Source organism: Nanorana parkeri, unplaced genomic scaffold (genome assembly GCF_000935625.1).
Source record: "Nanorana parkeri isolate BGI_ZX_2015 unplaced genomic scaffold, ASM93562v1 scaffold3041, whole genome shotgun sequence".
Lineage (NCBI taxonomy): Eukaryota > Metazoa > Chordata > Amphibia > Anura > Dicroglossidae > Nanorana > Nanorana parkeri.
The window spans coordinates 9,949-29,754 of NW_017309309.1; the positions used below are offsets into that span (position 1 = coordinate 9,949).

General features: G+C 45.4%; 1 pseudogene; it reads left to right on the plus strand.

The window, feature by feature from the left end:
* The first annotated feature begins 1,221 nt into the window (after positions 1 to 1,221).
* The window catches only part of LOC108802700, a 39,208-nt pseudogene continuing 20,623 nt past the window's right edge, over positions 1,222 to 19,806 (plus strand).

Genomic DNA, 19,806 nt, shown 5'->3' on the forward strand with positions numbered 1-19,806 from the left:
ACATTCTTCTATGTAATCTGTTGTTAGTACCCTTTCCCAGATGTTAAATTTAATCATCTTCGGGGTTTAGGGTGAAGAACTGGAAGACATGAAAGTTGAGGTTAAAGAGGAAGAAGAGAGGTTGGTGGGAGGAGCTCAGCAGTCTATGGAGGAGGGAGAGATGATTGTGAGAAGTGAACAGGAGGAATCTTCTCTACATATGGACACAAGTAAGTCATGAACATTAAATTTATTAATTTATCGTTAGATGGGTTAAAAATAAATTTTAAGCATGCTTCCCCCAAAGGAAAAAAATAATCCTCAACCTACAGCAGACCCATAGAAAGTCAGACCACTCATGTAGAGTTTGATTAGTTTTGTCCAATACGGATTAAAAAAATTCTAATGCTAAATTTAAAATAAAATCTTCTAAATCTCCGGAGCAACATATTACTTACAAGTATTATTATTATTACTGAATATTGTGTCAGGCGCTTGAAAAACTCTATAATCTAGTACCTACTGCACCTTACAGCATACAAAAGGTCCATCTCCATTCCCCAATATAACGTCATGTGACTAACAAATGAGGAGGAGATACTGTACACCATATGAAGGGCCATCTCCATTCCTCAATATAACGTCATGTGACCAACAAATGAGGAGGAGATACTGTACACCATATGAAGGTCCATCTCCATTCCTCAATATAACGTCATGTGACCAACAAATGAGGAGGAGATACTGTACACCATATGAAGGTCCATCTCCATTCCTCAATATAACGTCATGTGACCTACAAATGAGGAGGAGATACTGTACACCATATGAAGGTCCATCTCCATTCCTCAATATAACGTCATGTGACCAACAAATGAGGAGGAGATACTGTACACCATATGAAGGTTCATCTCCATTCTCGCAGGAACAATGTCATCAATGTACAAATACTGCTTCCCAATGTGATTTGGGTGTATTGGATCCTTTCTCTGGCTCTCATGATGGTCCTCAGGTTTTATTCCAGAGTCCTGAGAAACTGAAAGTTCCACCAACATATATGACTCCTGAATGTGAGGCAGGAAGAATACTTATAACGTTTCTTGTTTCCCAGCAGATGGACTCCGTGTCTGGAATGTCTCTGAGGGACGTCTTATTTTATCTCCGGACATCACACAACATTCTCCGGGAGTGAATCCCATTACTCATAATGGACATCACAGACCTTCCCATTCAGAGACATCAATGGATCCCTCTAATCCTGAGGAATCTTCAGACCAATCACAGACTGTTACTCCAGATATCCATCTGAGATCTCAGAGTGCGGAGACATCAACAGATCCATCTAATCCTGAGGAATCTTCTTTAACCCGTGAAGGAGATCACACAGGAGAGCGTTCATTGTCTTCCGTGTCTGGGAGATCTTTCACTAAATACAAAAACCTTCTTAGTCACCCGACAAGTCACACAGATGAGCATCCTTATTCATGTTTACACTGCGAGAAATGTTTCAGCGACAAAGGAAGGCTTCTTAGACACCAAATAATTCACACAGGTGAACGACCTTATCCATGTTCAGATTGCGGGAAATGTTTTACTCGGAAACGAAACCTTATTACACACCAGAGAATTCACACAGGTGAACGTCCTTTTTCATGCTCAGTGTGTGGAAAAAGTTTCACTGAGATACAAGGCTTTCTTAGACACCAGAGAATTCACACAGGTGCACATACCTGTTCATGTTCAGAGTGCGGGAAAGGTTTCTTTACAAAAGCAGGCTTGACGAGACACCAGAGAATTCATACAGGCGAGCGTCCTTTTATGTGTTTACACTGCGAGAAATGTTTCAGCGACAAAGGAAGGCTTCTTAGACACCAAATAATTCACACAGGTGAACGACCTTATCCATGTTCAGATTGCGGGAAATGTTTTACTCGGAAACAACACCTTATTAGACACCAGAGAATTCACACGGGTGAACGTCCTTTTTCATGCTCAGAGTGTGAAAAATGTTTTATTAAGAAAGAACACCTTATTGCACACCAGAGATATCACACAGGTGAACGTCCTTATTCATGCACAGAGTGCGGGAAAGGTTTCATTCGGCAAGGACAACTTAATAAACATAAAAAAATTCACACAGGTGAGCGTCCCTATTCATGTTCGGAGTGTGGAAAATGTTTTACTCGGACAGGAGGCCTTCTTAGGCATCAGAAAATTCACACCGGCGATCGTCGTCATTCATGTTTAGATTGTGGGAAATCTTTCATTCAGAGAGGAGATCTTCTGAAACACCAGAAAAGTCACACGGGTGAGCAGCCTTTTTCCTGTTTAGAGTGTGGGAAATGTTTCACTGAGAAAAGAGGCCTGCTTTCACACCAGCAAATTCATACAAGAGTTCGTCCTTATGCATGTTCAGAGTGTCCAAAATGTTTCACTGACGAAGAAAGCCTTCTTAGACACCAGAGAATTCACATAGGTGCACATCCCTGTTCATGTTCAGAGTGCGGGAAAAGTTTCTTTAAAAAAGCACACTTAGCAGCACACCAGAGAACTCATACAGGCGAGCGTCCTTTTGTGTGTTCAGAGTGTGAAAAATGTTTTCTTACAAAGTACCACCTTCTTAGACACCAGAGAAGTCACACGGGTGAGCGTCCGTGTTCATGTTCAGAGTGCGGGAAAAGTTTTACCAACAAAGGAAACCTCCTCAGACACCAGAATATTCACACACGCTAGCGTATATTTTCATGTTCAGGCTTTGTGAGAAACATTTTGTGGTCAAAGGTGCAGTGACATGTAACATGTGGAGCAATTGAGTCTAGGGAACAACTGCATGGTTAAGAAAACACTGGAAATCATACAAATACATTGGGGAACAAATGGGCCACCAGAACAATACATGTAGCAATAAATGAGTCATCGGGGCAATCAGGACCATACAGGGACAAACTTACCAACACCTAAATGCCAAAGAAAAAATGGTAATGCAGGAACATCCAATCAGAACTCTTTCCTCAATGGACCTTTTTATAAGTTGCTATTGGCTGCTGCACTTCAATGTTTGATTTAATGAAAAGCTGCATTTTGTGGATCCAAGCAATAAATGTGATAAATATTTCAGAGGGATGCACCGATGGCGGCTTTTTTGGTATCGAGTACCAGTACAGATATTTATCTTTCGGTACTCGCCGACACCGAGTATCGATATCATACTTCCCGGCCAATCAGGGAGCCGGATAGTTACATAGTATTTGGGGTTGAATAAAGACATACGTCCATCAAGTCCAACCCACATAGGTCCACGCATCATCTCATTCTTAGGAATGGGGAGTCATTTCCAGCCGCCCGGCTTCCAGATCGGGCATTAAGCCGGCTCCATGTTCTCTTGAGGTATCGGAGCACTTGGCCGAGTAGGAGCACTGGCCCAAATACTTGGTACTATCAGATTCGATGCCGAATCCGATTCGTGGTATTGTTGCATTCCTAATATTTCGCTTCAATTATACGAGATTTGATTTCAGTCAAAGCTAATTTGTTATTCCGATTTTCTGAAATAAATGAAAAAAACTTTATTGTATACTTTAGCTGTTCTGAGTCTTTGTTTTTTAACACGTGTCCATAATTCTTAGATGTTCCGTGATGGGAATGAGCTCGGTTCATAGAGAGTCCTCCATTGGTGATGGGAATGAGCTCAGATCATAGAGAGTCCTCCATTGGTGATGGGAATGAGCTCAGTTCATAGAGAGTCCTCCATTGGTGATGGGAATGAGCTCAGTTCATAGAGAGTTCTCCATTGGTGATGGGAATGAGCTCAGTTCATAGAGAGTCCTCCATTGGTGATGGGAATGAGCTCAGTTCATAGAGAGTCCTCCATTGGTGATGGGAATGAGCTCGGTTCATAGAGAGTCCTCCATTGGTGATGGGAATGAGCTCAGATCATAGATAGTCCTCCATTGGTGATGGGAAGGAGCTCAGATCATAGATAGTCCTCCATTGGTGATGGGAATGAGCTCAGTTCATAGAGAGTCCTCCATTGGTAATGGGAATGAGCTCAGTTCATAGAGAGTCCTCCAATGGTGATGGGAATGTACTCAGTGGTCTGCTATATGACCTCACACATCTTACATGTGAATGCTTTTCGTTATATCTTCATTGTTGCGGTTTGTATTCAGGTGCGATATATGTAACAAAATCAAAGATTGGGCCAGGAACTTGTGTGTCAAATTATTGAAAGAACAAAGCAGGTCGCAGTATTTATATTCCCTATGAGGCGATGGAACGTCCACATAGAAAGTGGCATGAGGCGCAGACAGGAAGTGATGTAATCTACAGAAAGGAAGTGAAAAGATAGACAGGAAGTGATGTAAGCTACAGGAAGGAAGTGAAAAGAGAGACAGGAAGTGTTCTCAAGTATAAAAAAGGAAGTAAGGCGGAGAAGAGGAAGTTCCATGTGACCAGTGCATTGGGAGGGAGCAGCGAGAAGACGTTGCTGAATTTAGCAGCAGAGGAGGTGAGAAGATAACATTTTATATTTACTTCCAGTAACCGCCCCGACCCCCATCCCCGAAAGCCCCACCCTCACTGTGACGTCTTCCTGTTTCCCAGGAGGGAAAATTTGCAACCGTTCCAGCCAAACGTTAGGAATGGCTGGCTTCAGAGTTCTCTGCCGGGAACGAAGGAAGTTCCGAAGGATCTAGGCTGTGGGAAGGAAACCGAAGGTGGAGGTCAGGACTGTAATGTTCAGATCTAGAGGGGCCCAGTGCCTCCTGATCTGAACGGGTCTACCTGGTCTGGTCATGGGCTTGGAAGGAAAGAGAGCCTACAGGGTCAAGTCATCCTGGGGGAGGACGTATGGCCGTCAGGTTCCTTCCTCCCTCCCTTGAACAGGAAGTCTCTCTTCGGGAGAGTCCCTTACTCAGAACTCGTTGGCCAACTTTGGGTGACCATGAGGAAAGGAGTCCATGTGGCTGCGGCTAGTAGACTAGAGTGCTCTGCCCCTGTCAGGAGCCTTGTGTCCCATGGGCATAAAATGCACAAATACCACCCGGGCAAATATTATCTATATGAGGTCGGGGTATCTTCTGCTACTGGAACTGTCTTTCGCAGGTGATTGTCACATATTGTCGGTGCTCTTGAGCTGAATATTAATATTGCTGTTGAACGAATGTTACCAAATGGAATGTCCTCGGTGGCACACGAACATTCATTTTGGGGACGCATGTTGCAAAATCGAACGCATGCATTACCTGGATTATGTGAACGATACTCTTGTACAAATGCTGCCAAAATAAATGTCCCGGGTTGTATTGCGTGGATATGGGAATATTACTTTTACATGGACATTGGCAAAACCAGCGTTCTTTGTGGCATATGAATGTTCGATTCGGGTCGAATGTTGCAAAATCGAATGTTCGCATAATGTGGGTATATGTGAATACTTGCCTTACCTGTGAATGGGAAACCAGACGTTGGTTGGAACGACTTGTTCTGCTGGCGCTCAGTCCAATCCTGTCCTCATTCACGGCGACTGATCTTCATTGGAATGAATGTATTGGTTTGTCGAATGTTGTTTTCTGAAATAAAAATAATACGGATTTTGAAATGGGTAAATCGCGCTGCTCGGTTACTTCACACGCAGGGAGGTCACATGACATCACTCTGATCTCTATTCATAAAACACAGACCTGACCGGAGGGGTGAGGAGGATTCTGGGAGGTCACATGACATCACTCTGATGTCATGTGTGGAGGATTCTGGGAAATCTTCAGTGATAATTATTACTTTTTTCTCCTCACTCAGAATAATAAAGAAGTGAAGCAACATCTGGTCCATCACAAGACATCACCCTTCACAGGACCTCCATCCCACTGCCTGACAACAACAACAGAGGTAAACAGAGCCAACAAGATAATTGACGGGAGAGGTGAGCGGTGCCGGGAATTCTGGGACATGATCCAGGAACAGACAAGGGGTGTGTCTGGGTGGTGACGGTATCATTGTGTGTGTCAGGTTCCTATAAGGTGTCAGGATGTCTCTGTCTATTTCTCCATGGAGGAGTGGGAGTATCTAGAAGGACACCGGGATCTCTACAAGGACGTGGTGATGGAGAATGAGCCGCCCCTCACATCACCGGGTAAGAGGAGAGAGCAGTACGGAGGCTCCGCCTACATCCCCCATCATCTGATACACACATAGAAACAATGTATTCAGTCAGTGTGTGTGTTTCCTACAGATGGATCCAGTAAGAGGAACCCACCAGAGAGATGTCCCCGCCCTCTGTATTCCCGGGACCCCACCCAGGAAGACCCCCCTATGCCTCGCATTGATCAGGTAGATGGAACGGAACATAAACCCCTCAAATGTATTCTAAATCATAAGATGACCCTTTTCCATGAAATCTCTTGTTCCTTCCTGCGTTCTATCATCTTTATTGTCTTTCAGGTCTTCACCCTAAATCCCAAAGTTGAGGTTAAAGAAGAAGAAGAGAAGACAATTGTGGATGGAGATCAGCGGTCTAAGGAGGAGGGAGGTCCTCTGTGTTCCCGGGATTCCGCACAGGAAGATCTCACCGTCCCTCATGAGGTGAAATAGTAGATAATAGGAGATACTTTTTGACCTCTTCATTATCTATGTAGTTACATCTGATCTCATTGTTCCCAATATTCAGGGTATAAACCAGAGTGATTGTGATGATGATGTTAAAGAAGAGATAAAAGAGGAGGAGGAAGTTGGTCTGATGGAGGAGCTTGCAGAAGACTACAAAGACCCCTTCAATGACATCACAATGGAGACATTCCGTAACATAAACCCACCAGAGAGATGTCCCCGTCCTCTGTATTCCCGGGATCCCACCCAGGAAGATCTCACCCTCCCCCACCATGATCAGGTATATGAGACAGAATATTGACCTGAACTATATTTTAGGCTGTGAGATGATGGTCATCTATTTTTATATCTTTTAACCACTTTTTATAATCTTTGGGGTTTAGAGTGAAGATCTGGAAGACATGAAAGTTGAGGTTAAAAAGGAAGAAGAGAGGTTGGTGAGCGGAGCTCAGCAGTCTATGGAGGAGGGGGAGATGATGATGAAGGCTGAACAGGAGGAATCTTCTCTACATACGGACACAAGTAAGTCACAAACACAATGTATTTATTTATAGCTGGATGGGTTAAAAAAAAAAAGAAGAATTCAAACATGCTTCCTCCAAAGGAAAAAATAATCCTGAACCTACAGCAGACCCATAGAAAGTCAGACCACTCATGTAGTTTGACCAGTTTTCGCCAACACGGATTAAAAAAATATTTTTGATTTACAAATAAAATTATATAAAACTCTATGAAATCTTATAACTCTCCGGAGCAACATATGACATCGTTTTCCCTTACAAGTATTATTATTACTGAATATTGTGTCAGGGTCTTGAAAAACTCTATAATCTAGTACCTACTGCACCTTACAGCATACAAAAGGTCCATCTCCATACACACCAGAGAATACACACGGGTGAACGACCGTATTCATGTTCAGAGTGTGGAAAATGTTTCACTGAGATGAAAGGCTTTCTTAGACACCAGAAAAATCACATAGGCGCACATACCTGTTCATGTTCAGAGTGCGGGAAAGGTTTCTTTACAAAAGCAGACTTAGCTATACATCAGAGAATTCATACAGGCGAGCGTCCTTTTCCATGCTCAGAGTGCGGGAAATGTTTTACTCGGAAACAACACCTATATATCCTTTTCCATGCTCAGAGTGTGAAAAATGTTTTATTAAGAAAGATCACCTTATTGCACACCAGAGATATCACACAGGTGAACGTCCCTATTCATGTTCAGAATGCGGTAAAAATTTTACTTACAAAACAGACTTTCTTAATCACCAGAAAAGTCACACAGGTGATCGTCCTTATTCATGCACAGAGTGCGGGAAAAGTTTCATTCGGAAAGGACAACTTAATATACATAAAAGAGTTCACACAGGTGAGCGTCCCTATTCATGTTCGGAGTGTGGAAAATGTTTTACTCGGACAGGAGGCCTTCTTAGGCATCAGAAAATTCACACCGGCGATCGTCGTCATTCATGTTTAGATTGTGGGAAATCTTTCATTCAGAGAGGAGATCTTCTGAAACACCAGAAAAGTCACACGGGTGAGCAGCCTTTTTCCTGTTTAGAGTGTGGGAAATGTTTCACTGAGAAAAGAGGCCTGCTTTCACACCAGCAAATTCATACAAGAGTTCGTCCTTATGCATGTTCAGAGTGTCCAAAATGTTTCACTGACGAAGAAAACCTTCTTAGACACCAGAGAATTCACATAGGTGCACATCCCTTTTCATGTTCAGAGTGCGGGAAAAGTTTCTTAAAAAAAGCAAACTTAGCTGCACACCAGAGAACTCATACAGGCGAGCGTCCTTTTATGTGTTCAGAGTGTGAAAAATGTTTTCTTACAAAGCACCACCTTCTTAGACACCAGAGAAGTCACACGGGTGAGCGTCCGTATTCATGTTCAGAGTGCGGGAAACGTTTTACTATTAAAGGAAGCCTCCTCAGACACCAGAATATTCACACACGCTAGCGTATATTTTCATGTTCAGGCTTTGTGAGAAACATTTTGTGGTCAAAGGTGCAGTGACATGTAACATGTGGAGCAATTGAGTCTAGGGAACAACTGCATGGTTAAGAAAACACTGGAAATCATACAAATACATTGGGGAACAAATGGGCCACCAGAACAATACATGTAGCAATAAATGAGTCATCGGGACGATACAGGGACAAAATTACCAACACATGAATGCCACATAAACCGACACCGAGTACCAATATCGTACTTCCGCTAGCATGGAGACGGCTTCCCGGCCAATCAGGAAGCCGCAGAGGGAGTCATTACCCGCTGGCCATGAAGCATGAAGCCGGCATCTTGTTCTCTCTGGGAAATCTCCCTCGTTATCAGCACCGAATCCGATTAGTAGTATTGGTGCATTCCTAATATTTTGCTTCAATTATACGAGATTTGATGATTTCAGTCAAAGTTAATTTGTTATTCTGATTTTCTAAAATAAATGAAAAAAGCTTTATTGTATACTTTATCTGTTCCGAGTCTTTTTTTTTTAACACGTGTCCATAATTCTTAGATGTTCATAATGGGAATGAGCTTGGGTCATAGAGAGTCCTCCATTGGTGATCGGAATGAGCTCAGTTCATAGAGAGTCCTCCATTGGTGATGGGATGAGCTCGGTTCATAGAGAGTCATCCATTGGTGACGTGAATGAGCTCGGTTCATAGAGAGTCCTCCATTGGTGATGGGATGAGCTCGGTTCATAGAGAGTCATCCATTGGTGACGTGAATGAGCTCGGTTCATAGAGAGTCCTCCATTGGTGATGGGATGAGCTCGGTTCATAGAGAGTCATCCATTGGTGACGTGAATGAGCTCGGTTCATAGAGAGTCCTCCATTGGTGATGGGATGAGCTCGGTTCATAGAGAGTCATCCATTGGTGACGTGAATGAGCTCGGTTCATAGAGAGTCCTCCATTGGTGATGGGATGAGCTCGGTTCATAGAGAGTCATCCATTGGTGACGTGAATGAGCTCGGTTCATAGAGAGTCCTCCATTGGTGATGGGATGAGCTCGGTTCATAGAGAGTCATCCATTGGTGACGTGAATGAGCTCGGTTCATAGAGAGTCCTCCATTGGTGATGGGATGAGCTCGGTTCATAGAGAGTCATCCATTGGTGACGTGAATGAGCTCGGTTCATAGAGAGTCCTCCATTGGTGATGGGATGAGCTCGGTTCATAGAGAGTCATCCATTGGTGACGTGAATGAGCTCGGTTCATAGAGAGTCCTCCATTGGTGATGGGATGAGCTCGGTTCATAGAGAGTCATCCATTGGTGACGTGAATGAGCTCGGTTCATAGAGAGTCCTCCATTGGTGATGGGATGAGCTCGGTTCATAGAGAGTCATCCATTGGTGACGTGAATGAGCTCGGTTCATAGAGAGTCCTCCATTGGTGATGGGATGAGCTCGGTTCATAGAGAGTCATCCATTGGTGACGTGAATGAGCTCGGTTCATAGAGAGTCCTCCATTGGTGATGGGATGAGCTCGGTTCATAGAGAGTCATCCATTGGTGACGTGAATGAGCTCGGTTCATAGAGAGTCCTCCATTGGTGATGGGATGAGCTCGGTTCATAGAGAGTCATCCATTGGTGACGTGAATGAGCTCGGTTCATAGAGAGTCCTCCATTGGTGATGGGATGAGCTCGGTTCATAGAGAGTCATCCATTGGTGACGTGAATGAGCTCGGTTCATAGAGAGTCCTCCATTGGTGATGGGATGAGCTCGGTTCATAGAGAGTCATCCATTGGTGACGTGAATGAGCTCGGTTCATAGAGAGTCCTCCATTGGTGATGGGATGAGCTCGGTTCATAGAGAGTCATCCATTGGTGACGTGAATGAGCTCGGTTCATAGAGAGTCCTCCATTGGTGATGGGATGAGCTCGGTTCATAGAGAGTCATCCATTGGTGATGGAAATGAGCTCAGTTCATAGAGAGTCATCCATTGGTGACGTGAATGAGCTCGGTTCATAGAGAGTCCTTCATTGGTGATTGGAATGAGCTCAGTTCATAGAGAGTCATCCATTGGGGATCGGAATGAGCTCGGTTCATAGAGAGTCATCCTTTGGTGATGGGAATGAGCTCAGTTCATAGAGAGTCCTCCATTGGTGATGGGAATGAGCTTGGTTCATAGAGAGTCCTCCATTGGTGATGGGAATGAGCTCAGTTCATAGAGAGTCCACGTTATATGACCTTTTCAGATCTCACATGTGTAACAAAATCAAAGATTGGGTCAAATTATTGAAAGAACAAAGCAGGCTGCAGTATTTATATTCCCCATGAGGTAGTGCAACGTCCACATAGAAAGTGGTACGAGGCGCAGACTGGAAGTGATACAAGGTATAGACAAAAAGCAATGTAAGCTACAGAAAGGAAGTGAAAAGATATAGACAGGAAGTGATCTCAAGCATAAAAAGGGCTTACGGCGCACAGAGGAAGTTCCAGATGAAAAGGTGAATTGGGAGGGAGTAGAGAGGAGACGTGAAGAAACATCTGGTCCTTCACAAGACATCACCCATTACAGGACCTCCATCTCACTGCCTGTCACCCAGAAGATCATTGACAGAAGAGGTGAGCGGTGCCGGGAATTCTGGGACATGATCCAGGAACAGACAAGGGGTGTGTCTGGGTGGTGACTGTATCATTGTGTGTGTCAGGTTCCTATAAGGTGTCAGGATGTCTCTGTCTATCTCTCCATGGAGGAGTGGGAGTATCTAGAAGGACACCGGGATCTCTACAAGGACGTGGTGATGGAGAATGCCCCGCCCCTCACATCACCGGGTAAGAGGAGAGAGCAGTACGGAGGCTCCACCTAGATACCCCATCATCTGATACACACATAGAAACAATTTATTCAGTCAGTGTGTGTGTTTCCTACAGATGGATCCAGTAAGAGGAACCCACCAGAGAGATGTCCCCGCCCTCTGTATTCCCGGGATCCCACCCAGGAAGATCTCACCATCCCCCACCATGATCAGGTCGATAAGACAGAATATTTACCAGAGCTATATTTTAAGCTATGAGATGATGGTCTTCTATTTTTATATCTTTTAACCGCTTTTTATCATATTTGGGGTTTAGAGTGAAGATCTGAAAGGCGTCAAAGTTGAGGTTAAAGAGGAATAAGAAGAGACGTTGGTGGGTGGAGCTCAGCAGTCTATGGAGGAGGGGGAGATGATGATGAAAAGTGAACAGGAGGAATCTTCTCTACATACGGAGACAAGTAAGTCATAAACACTAAATGTATTCATATATAGTTAGATGGGTTAAAAAAAAGGGAACTCTAGAGATAGAAGGAAACCCCGGGAACTCTAGAGATAGGAGGAGACCCGGGAACTCTAGAGATAGAAGGAGACCCGGGAACTCTAGAGATAGAAGGAGACTCGAGAACTCTAGAGATAGAAGGAGACTTGGGAACTCTAGAGATAGAAGGAGACTCGGGAACTCTAGAGATAGGAGGAGACCCGGGAACTCTAGAGATAGGAGGAGACCCGGCAACTCTAGAGATAGGAGGAGACCCGGCAACTCTAGAGATAGGAGGAGACCCGGGAACTCTAGACATAGGAGGAGACCCGGGAACTCTAGAGATAGAAGTAGACACAGGATTGTCTATCATCCCACTAGTCTCAGATCGTCTCGGGGGAGAATAGACCCAACTGGTGAGCTCTGCAGTGTAGTGGGGGGTGAGGCCAAAATGAGAAAGATCTCAGGGTGCAGTTTGATAATTATAAACCTGCGTTACACATGGGCACACATGGCAATACGTGGCACCGCACTGTAAACTGTGAGAAGGAGGCGGGCGATAAAGACGGGTAAGATACTGACAACCCCGTACCAAAACACAAGCAACAGGCAACCAATGGCAGCAATACACAGGCAAAGAAAATGCCGGAACATCCAATCAGGATTTGTCTTACCGATAAACATTTTTTTAAAGGCCGAGTTTAATGATTTTACAGATGAACATGTCGCGTTATAAACAACAATCAAGAGCAATAAACCATTACAATTCACTCAATAGCGTCTGCCTCTTATTGTATATAGTTTTATATCTTCCTCCATTGAGACCTTTTGATGTTGAATTGCTCTTTAGTCGCCCCGGGGGGAATACTTTGGCGGCCATCTTTGTTTCTTCATTTTGATGCTACACGTAAAACATGTTCGGCGTGAATGAAAGCGAACGCTGGTCTGTTGTGCTTCCACAGCAGGAGTCCACATTGGCAGCGGGTTGTCCCCTCCCTGCACCCCGTAGACAATGTGTCACCCATGCAGGTCATCCGCCAAAAAGTCTCCCGTAGCCTCTGGAGACAGGATGGCTACATTACAAAGTAGACTGTGTGCGATCCGTCTCGTTTTCCGAAAACGAAATTCGGAGATTAGGATGCATCCGAATTACAGCTAAAACGAATGCAAACGAATCCGAATGCCCGAAAATCATTGGCGGTAGTCCGGTCAAAATTTCGTTTACAAAAAAAACCTTTAGGTTTAGGTTAAAACAAACAAAAAAAGTGCATGGGGTTCCCCCAAAAATCCATACCAGATCCTTTAGGTTTAAGGGGGAACCCCAGCCCCCCCAAAAATGGGGGGGAAACCTTGGGGTTCCCCCTAACAGTCCTAACTGACCCTTGATCCAAATACTGGCTCAGCAGGGCAGGAAAGGGGGGATGATCGAGCGCCCCCCCTGCGTCTTACCAGGCCACGTGCCCTCGGCATTAGGAGGGTGTCCCCGTGCCGATGGGGACAAGGGCCTCTTCCCCACAACCCTGACCCGGTGGTTGTGGGGGTCTGCGGGGCAAGGGGGCTTATTTGCATTGGGGTACCCCTTTAAACAATACCCCCCTTGTGAACGTGTAAGGGGTACTTGTACCCTCTCTACCCATTCACTAAAGGGTTAAATCAAATAGTTAGTTAAAAAGTCCAGACTTTTAGATAAAATCCTTTAATTAACAAAAAAAAAATGGCTCCATCGATGCCATCCAGTGCCAGTCACGGTGCACGGCCCCCGACGACATAAAAAAAGTTATACTAGTAACTAACCAACCGCTCAGTGTCTGCAACCTCCCTCTCTCTCTCGATCCCTCCACTGGCTTCCATCCCCCACCCCTCTATGCCAATCCCTGCACTGGTTTCCATCCCCAAAAACCCCCCTCTGCCAATCCCTCCACCGACTTCCATTCCTCACCCCCTCTGCCAATCCCTACAATGGCTTCCAATAGCACAAGGGATAAAATTAAAAATATTAATGACGTACAAAGCCATCCACAACTCTGGCCCCGGATATATCTCAGACCTTGTCTCAAAGTATCACCCTAACCGTCCCCTCCGCTCTTCCCAAGACCTCCTGCTTTCCAGCTCCCTCATCAACTCCTCCCATGCTCACCTCCAGGACTTCACTAGAGTCTCTCCCATCCTATGGAACTCTCCTACCCCAACCTGTCCGTCTATCTCCCACACTGACTGCCTTTCGGCGATCCCTTAAGACTAAGATCTCTTCAAGGAAGCCGATCCCACCTCAACCTGACCACTGAACCATCATTCATCCCCACACAGCTACCTCCTCATGTATCACTGGCCCCTCCCCTTTTAGATTGTAAGCCCTCAGGGGCGGGGCCCTCCTTACCATCTTGTCTTGAATTGTATTGCGATTGTAATGTCTTCCTTACATTGTAAAGCGCTGTGCAAACTGTTGGCGCTATATAAATTCTTTATAATAATGAAGAAGAAAAAATTCTATCCGGACTGCGCTCGTGAGAACCGTAGCCCATAAAACACACAGGGATACATTTTTGGGATGCATGAGCGCACGGATCTGGCCCGGACAGAATCCGGACGTCGTGTGAACAAGCCCTCAAAACTTACGTACAGCCAATAATAACCTTAGCGACGCCAAACCCTGCAGCATTTCAGGATCAGATGTTACTAAGGGCCCACCAGATGCAGTGCGTTCCCGGCCAAATTCAATCGATACCAGCCGTGAAAAGAACAATAGAAAAAAAAGACGCATGTGTATATACAACATGCACCTAAAGAATATTTGTGTCTGTTTATCTCTCCGCTATAAACTGCGTCCTGATAAAAGGGCTTACATGCTATGGAATTGATCATGAGAGCCGCGCTGTGTGAATTCATGTACAAAGTATCAGATACAATAGACACTAGCCGTGAAACAAATGCGATACAATATGAAAGGAATAACAATAGAAAAAAGACGCATGTGTATATAACATGCGCCTAAAAAATATTTGTGTCTGTTTATCTCTCCGCTATAAACTGCGTCCTGATAAAAGGGCTTACATGCTATGGAATGGATCATAAGAGCCGCGCTGTGTGAATTCATCTACAAAGTATCGGATACAATAGACACTAGCCGTGAAACAATATGAAATGAATAACAATATAAAAAAACAACGCATGTCTATATCACGCACCTCAGTGCAAATAATCTGTTGCTCCAAAAAATGTCCATAATCGTGAATCTTCAACAGCTCCGCTATGAAAATAAAAGCGGACGAGAGGTAATCTCGGTCTCCTGTGACCATCAGCAGAGAGAAATCTGAATGCGCCTCACCTTTAGCAGAGACCCTCCAGGGTCTGTACGGCGCCGGTCCTCTGATTACAGCCAGGTAGGGGGAAGCACCTGATGCCGAACGCCTCCCGGTGATTTCCTCCTCTCAGGTGCAGACTCCTATTGCCGGCCTCGGTAGTCGAAAGCAGCCAATTCGTCCGAAACGGGACCATGCATCAAATAAAAAAGCGGAAGCCCGTAGTGCAAATGGTTTTTTGAAAGGACAATAAAAACTTTATTTAAAAAAAAAAAGACACTGCTCACATTCCATTGGTAGCTTGATGGAAGTCACGCCCCCCCTTGATGTAACGTACGTAGGGTGGAGCATAGGAGCTGAGCGATTGCACACAGTGTCTGTGGCTGCTTACCGAGTTGTATGATCAGAGGCTTATTTGTTACCAATGGAATGTGAGTAGTGTCGTTTTTTAATAAAGTTTATCCTAGCAGTGTGAATGAGGCCTGAACGCATCAATAAATAGTGCACAGCGCTAAAACCGATCAGTATAGTGACTCTAAACTGAACCTTTGTCCCTTCAATAGATATAAATCCCTTATATACTGTATGTCTCACACATCTGAACCCTGTGCAAGCAAATCCAAACACAGGTAGACTTAGAATGTGGTATCCAGTAGCAACCGCTATGACAAATGCTAATAGGGTGAAACGACGCCGCGTGGTATCCGATGGCAACCACTAACCACTGCAAATATGAGCCGGATATTCCCAGGTGCTCTCGTAACCTCTCTGCGACCCTTGGTTGGGATTGTCCACCAAGTACAGGTTGCCTTCAAATCACATTGAACTTTTCCCGAACGGCGACATTGAACTTTTCCCGAACGGCGACATACGCCTCCTTCAGCCAATCCGTCATCCTCAGGGGCATTTCACATCAGAGCATTAAAGGAGACCTATGGGGTCAGTGTTTTTCTCCTCAGGGTCACAGGAGGACACAAACTAGCGTCCTCCCGTGACCCAAATCTCAGTATATAGGGAGCCACAGCTCGTGGTATACTGAGACGCCGCAGCCGGGACAGATCCCGACATTACTGTGGAGATCCACCCAGCTGTGTGAGTGACAGCTATCTAGGAGGCAGAGCCAGCTGTACCCGCCCCCTCCCCCGTCCGTTACGCCAGTCAGCGCTGGAGGATCGGAGCGGGGAGGGGGGGGAATCCCTAGAGGGAGCGAGTAATAGTCACGGCTCCCTGCAGGGACATGATCGAGAAGTGAGCGAGCGACGGTATGTGTTCGCTCACTTCCCGATCTACTGAGCCGACCTGTGACAGTCTCATTGTCACAGGTCGGCTAGAACTATGAGGAGGAGTGATTTTCACTCGCCTCAAGTTCTCCTTTAACGAGAAAAAGTAACAGAAGATTCTCCATGGTGTAAACATTTCCTTTTTATTAAATAAAAACAGGTTAAAACATTTACAATCTTCCGGTGATATACCAGCTAAGGCGCCCAGTCCTCATGCTCTCCTGGGACTGAGGAGCGTAATCTCCGTAGGTGCTGACATCACTGACCCCGCTCAGGGCGTGTCATCACAGCGGAGCCATAAGGACGCTCACCTACGTGAATCTTCTAGTGTGTAATAAGCGTATATTTCAAAATGAAACCTTTCCCTCACACTTTACATGAAAAGGGGCGCTCACCCGTGTGAATTCCTTTAATGAAACATCTACCACACTCTGAACATGGACAGGGGCACTCAGCCTTCTGACTTTTCTGGTGTGTGAATTCTCTGGTGTTTATTAAGGTTACCTTTGTCAATGAAATATTTCCCGCACTCCGAACACGAATAGGGACGCTCGCCCGTGTGAACTCTTTGGTGTGTAAGAAGTACGGTTTTCTGAGCGAAAGCTTTCCCGCACTCTGAACATGAATAAGGGCGCTCGCCCGTGTGGATTCGCTGGTGCGTAAGAAAGTGTCCTTTCTGAACGAAACATTTCCCGCACTCGGAGCATGAATAAGGACGCTCGCCCTTGTGAATTCTTTGGTGTATATGAAAGTCTCCTTTCCGAACAAAACTTTTCCCGCACTCTGAACACGAATAAGGACGCTCGCCCGTGTGAGTTTTCTGGTGTATAAGAAAATGTCTTTTTTGAATGAAACGTTTTCCGCACTCTGGACAAGGGTAGGGACGGTCGTCTGTGTGAATTCTCTTGTGCGTAAGAAAGTGTCCTCTCTGGATGAAACATTTTCCGCACTCCGAACAGGAATAAGGACGTTCACCCGTGTGACTTCTCTGGTGCGTAAGCAGCAAATTTTTCTGAATGAAACTTTTCCCGCACTCCGAACATGAAAAGGGGCGCTCGGCTGTGTGACGCACCTCGTGCCTACGAAGTGCTTTGTTGTCTGTAAAAGATTTCCCACACACTGAACATGACAGTGAACTCTCTGCTGCGTGATCTCCTTGATGGCTTAAAGGAGGATCCTTTGGATCTAATAAAGCATCTGTATTGTGATATCTTAGAGTCCTGGTATGTGATTGGTCGGAAGAGTCCTCGGGATTAGAGGGATCCGTTGATCTCTTCGGATGGGAATGTCTACTATGAGTAATGGGATTCACGTGTGGAGAATGTTGTGCGATGTCATTATAATCTGGAGATAAAAATCGATGTTCCTCCGAGGTATTCCGGACTTGATGTCCACCTGTTGAAAACAATTTTATAATAAATATTAGAAGTATTGTATAGTCTTTGCCCTCAGGAGTCCTACATGTTGCCCTAGCGCTAAATATTATATAATACAGCAGTCCTCCGGGATTCCTGCTCCTTACATGTGGAGGGAAGATGTGAACTCTTTCTGTATTTAGTGTTTATGACTCACTTGTCTCCGTATGTAGAGAAGATTCCTCCTGCTCACTCTTCACCGTCATCTCCTCCTCCTCCATAGACTGCTGAGCTCCTCCCACCAACGTCTCTTCTTTTTCCTCTTTAATCTCAACTTTTATGTCTTTCAGTTGTTTGCCCTAAAACCCCAAAGATGATAAAGAACATCTATAAAAAAGAACAAGAAATTACATAGAGAAATATAATCTCGTAGCTTGGAATAATGTTTTAGATCTACCTGATCATGGTGGGGGAGGGTGAGACCTTCCTGGGTGGGATCCCGGGAATACAGAGGACGGGGACATCTCTCTGGTGGGTTCCTCTTACTGGATCCATCTGTAGGGAACACACACACTGACTGAATACATTGTTTCTATGTGTGTATCAGATGATGGGGGATGTAGGCGGAGCCTCCGTACTGCTCCCTCCTCTTACCCGGTGATGTGAGGGGCGGGGCATTCTCCATCACCACGTCCTTGTAGAGATCCCGGTGTCCTTCTAGATACTCCCACTCCTCCATGGAGAGATAGACAGAGACATCCTGACACCTTATAGGAACCTGACACACACAATGATACCGTCACCACCCAGACACGCCCCTTGTCTGTTCCTGGATCATGTCCCAGAATTCCCGGCACCGCTCACCTCTCCTATCACCACCCAGACACACCCCTTGTCTATTCCTGGATCATGTCCCAGAATCCCCGGCACCGCTCACCTCTCCCGTCACCACCCAGACACGCCCCTTGTCTGTTCCTGGATCATGTCCCAGAATTCCCGGCACCGCTCACCTCTCCAGTCAGCAGCTCCATCATCTTCTTGGTGACTTCTAGAACCTTCTTGCTACTGTCCACCTCTGTTGCCAGGCGGTGAGGTGGAGGCTCTGTGGTGGGTGATGTCCTCTGAAGACAGTTGTTGGGTGTTAATGGCTCATCAGATACTTTCTTCACTACTTGATATTCCTGAAAGAGAGAAAATAATCACTAAAGACTTCCCAGAATCCTCCTCACCTCTCCGGTCAGGTCTGTGTGTTATGAATAGAGATCAGAGTGACGTCATGTGACCTCCCAGAATCCTCCTCACCCCTCCGGTCAGGTCTGTGTTTTATGAATAGAGATCAGAGTGATGTCATGTGACCTCCCAGAATCCTCCTCACCCCTCCGGTCAGCAGGTAGATGATCTCCAGGGTGAGGTCCAATACGCTCTCAGTCACGTGACTTTGGTCTTTGTCCATCCTCCTTCATTTGGTCATGTGATCTACACCGGACGCTCCTCCCTCTCTCTGTTAACAAACAATAAACTGATTATTTGCTCCATGTACTGGGATGATAAATGCCTCCAGACGTCCCTCCATAGCTCTGATCATTTTTTTTTTATTAATCTTAAAAGAAAACCAAAAATTATAATTTAAGTGGAACAGGAAACCGGTTTGGGTAGGGAAGTTAGATCCGACCCGTGAGAGGAGTTTTGTAGTCGGCGTGCGGCCCTCAGTGGATGAAGAATGTTCCCCGGAGGATACGTTACATACCACAGGGAATGTTCTAATGTCCTGTTACCTCCTCTGCTCCTGCCGGTGGCTTTCCTCTCTGGGAACTTCCTGTCTTTGGTATCGCTTCCTGTCTGTAAATGACATCACTTCCTGTCTGTAAATGACATCACTTCCTGTCTGTATATGACATCACTTCCAGGAAGGTCTTGGTGGAAGTAGAGGGTACATACTGTTGCAACCGGCAGGAGAAGAGGTAATAAGATGTTGATATATAGTCACACCCATTATCCCCCCCCCCCCCCCCCCCCACCCTCCTCGCTCTTCTCATTCTG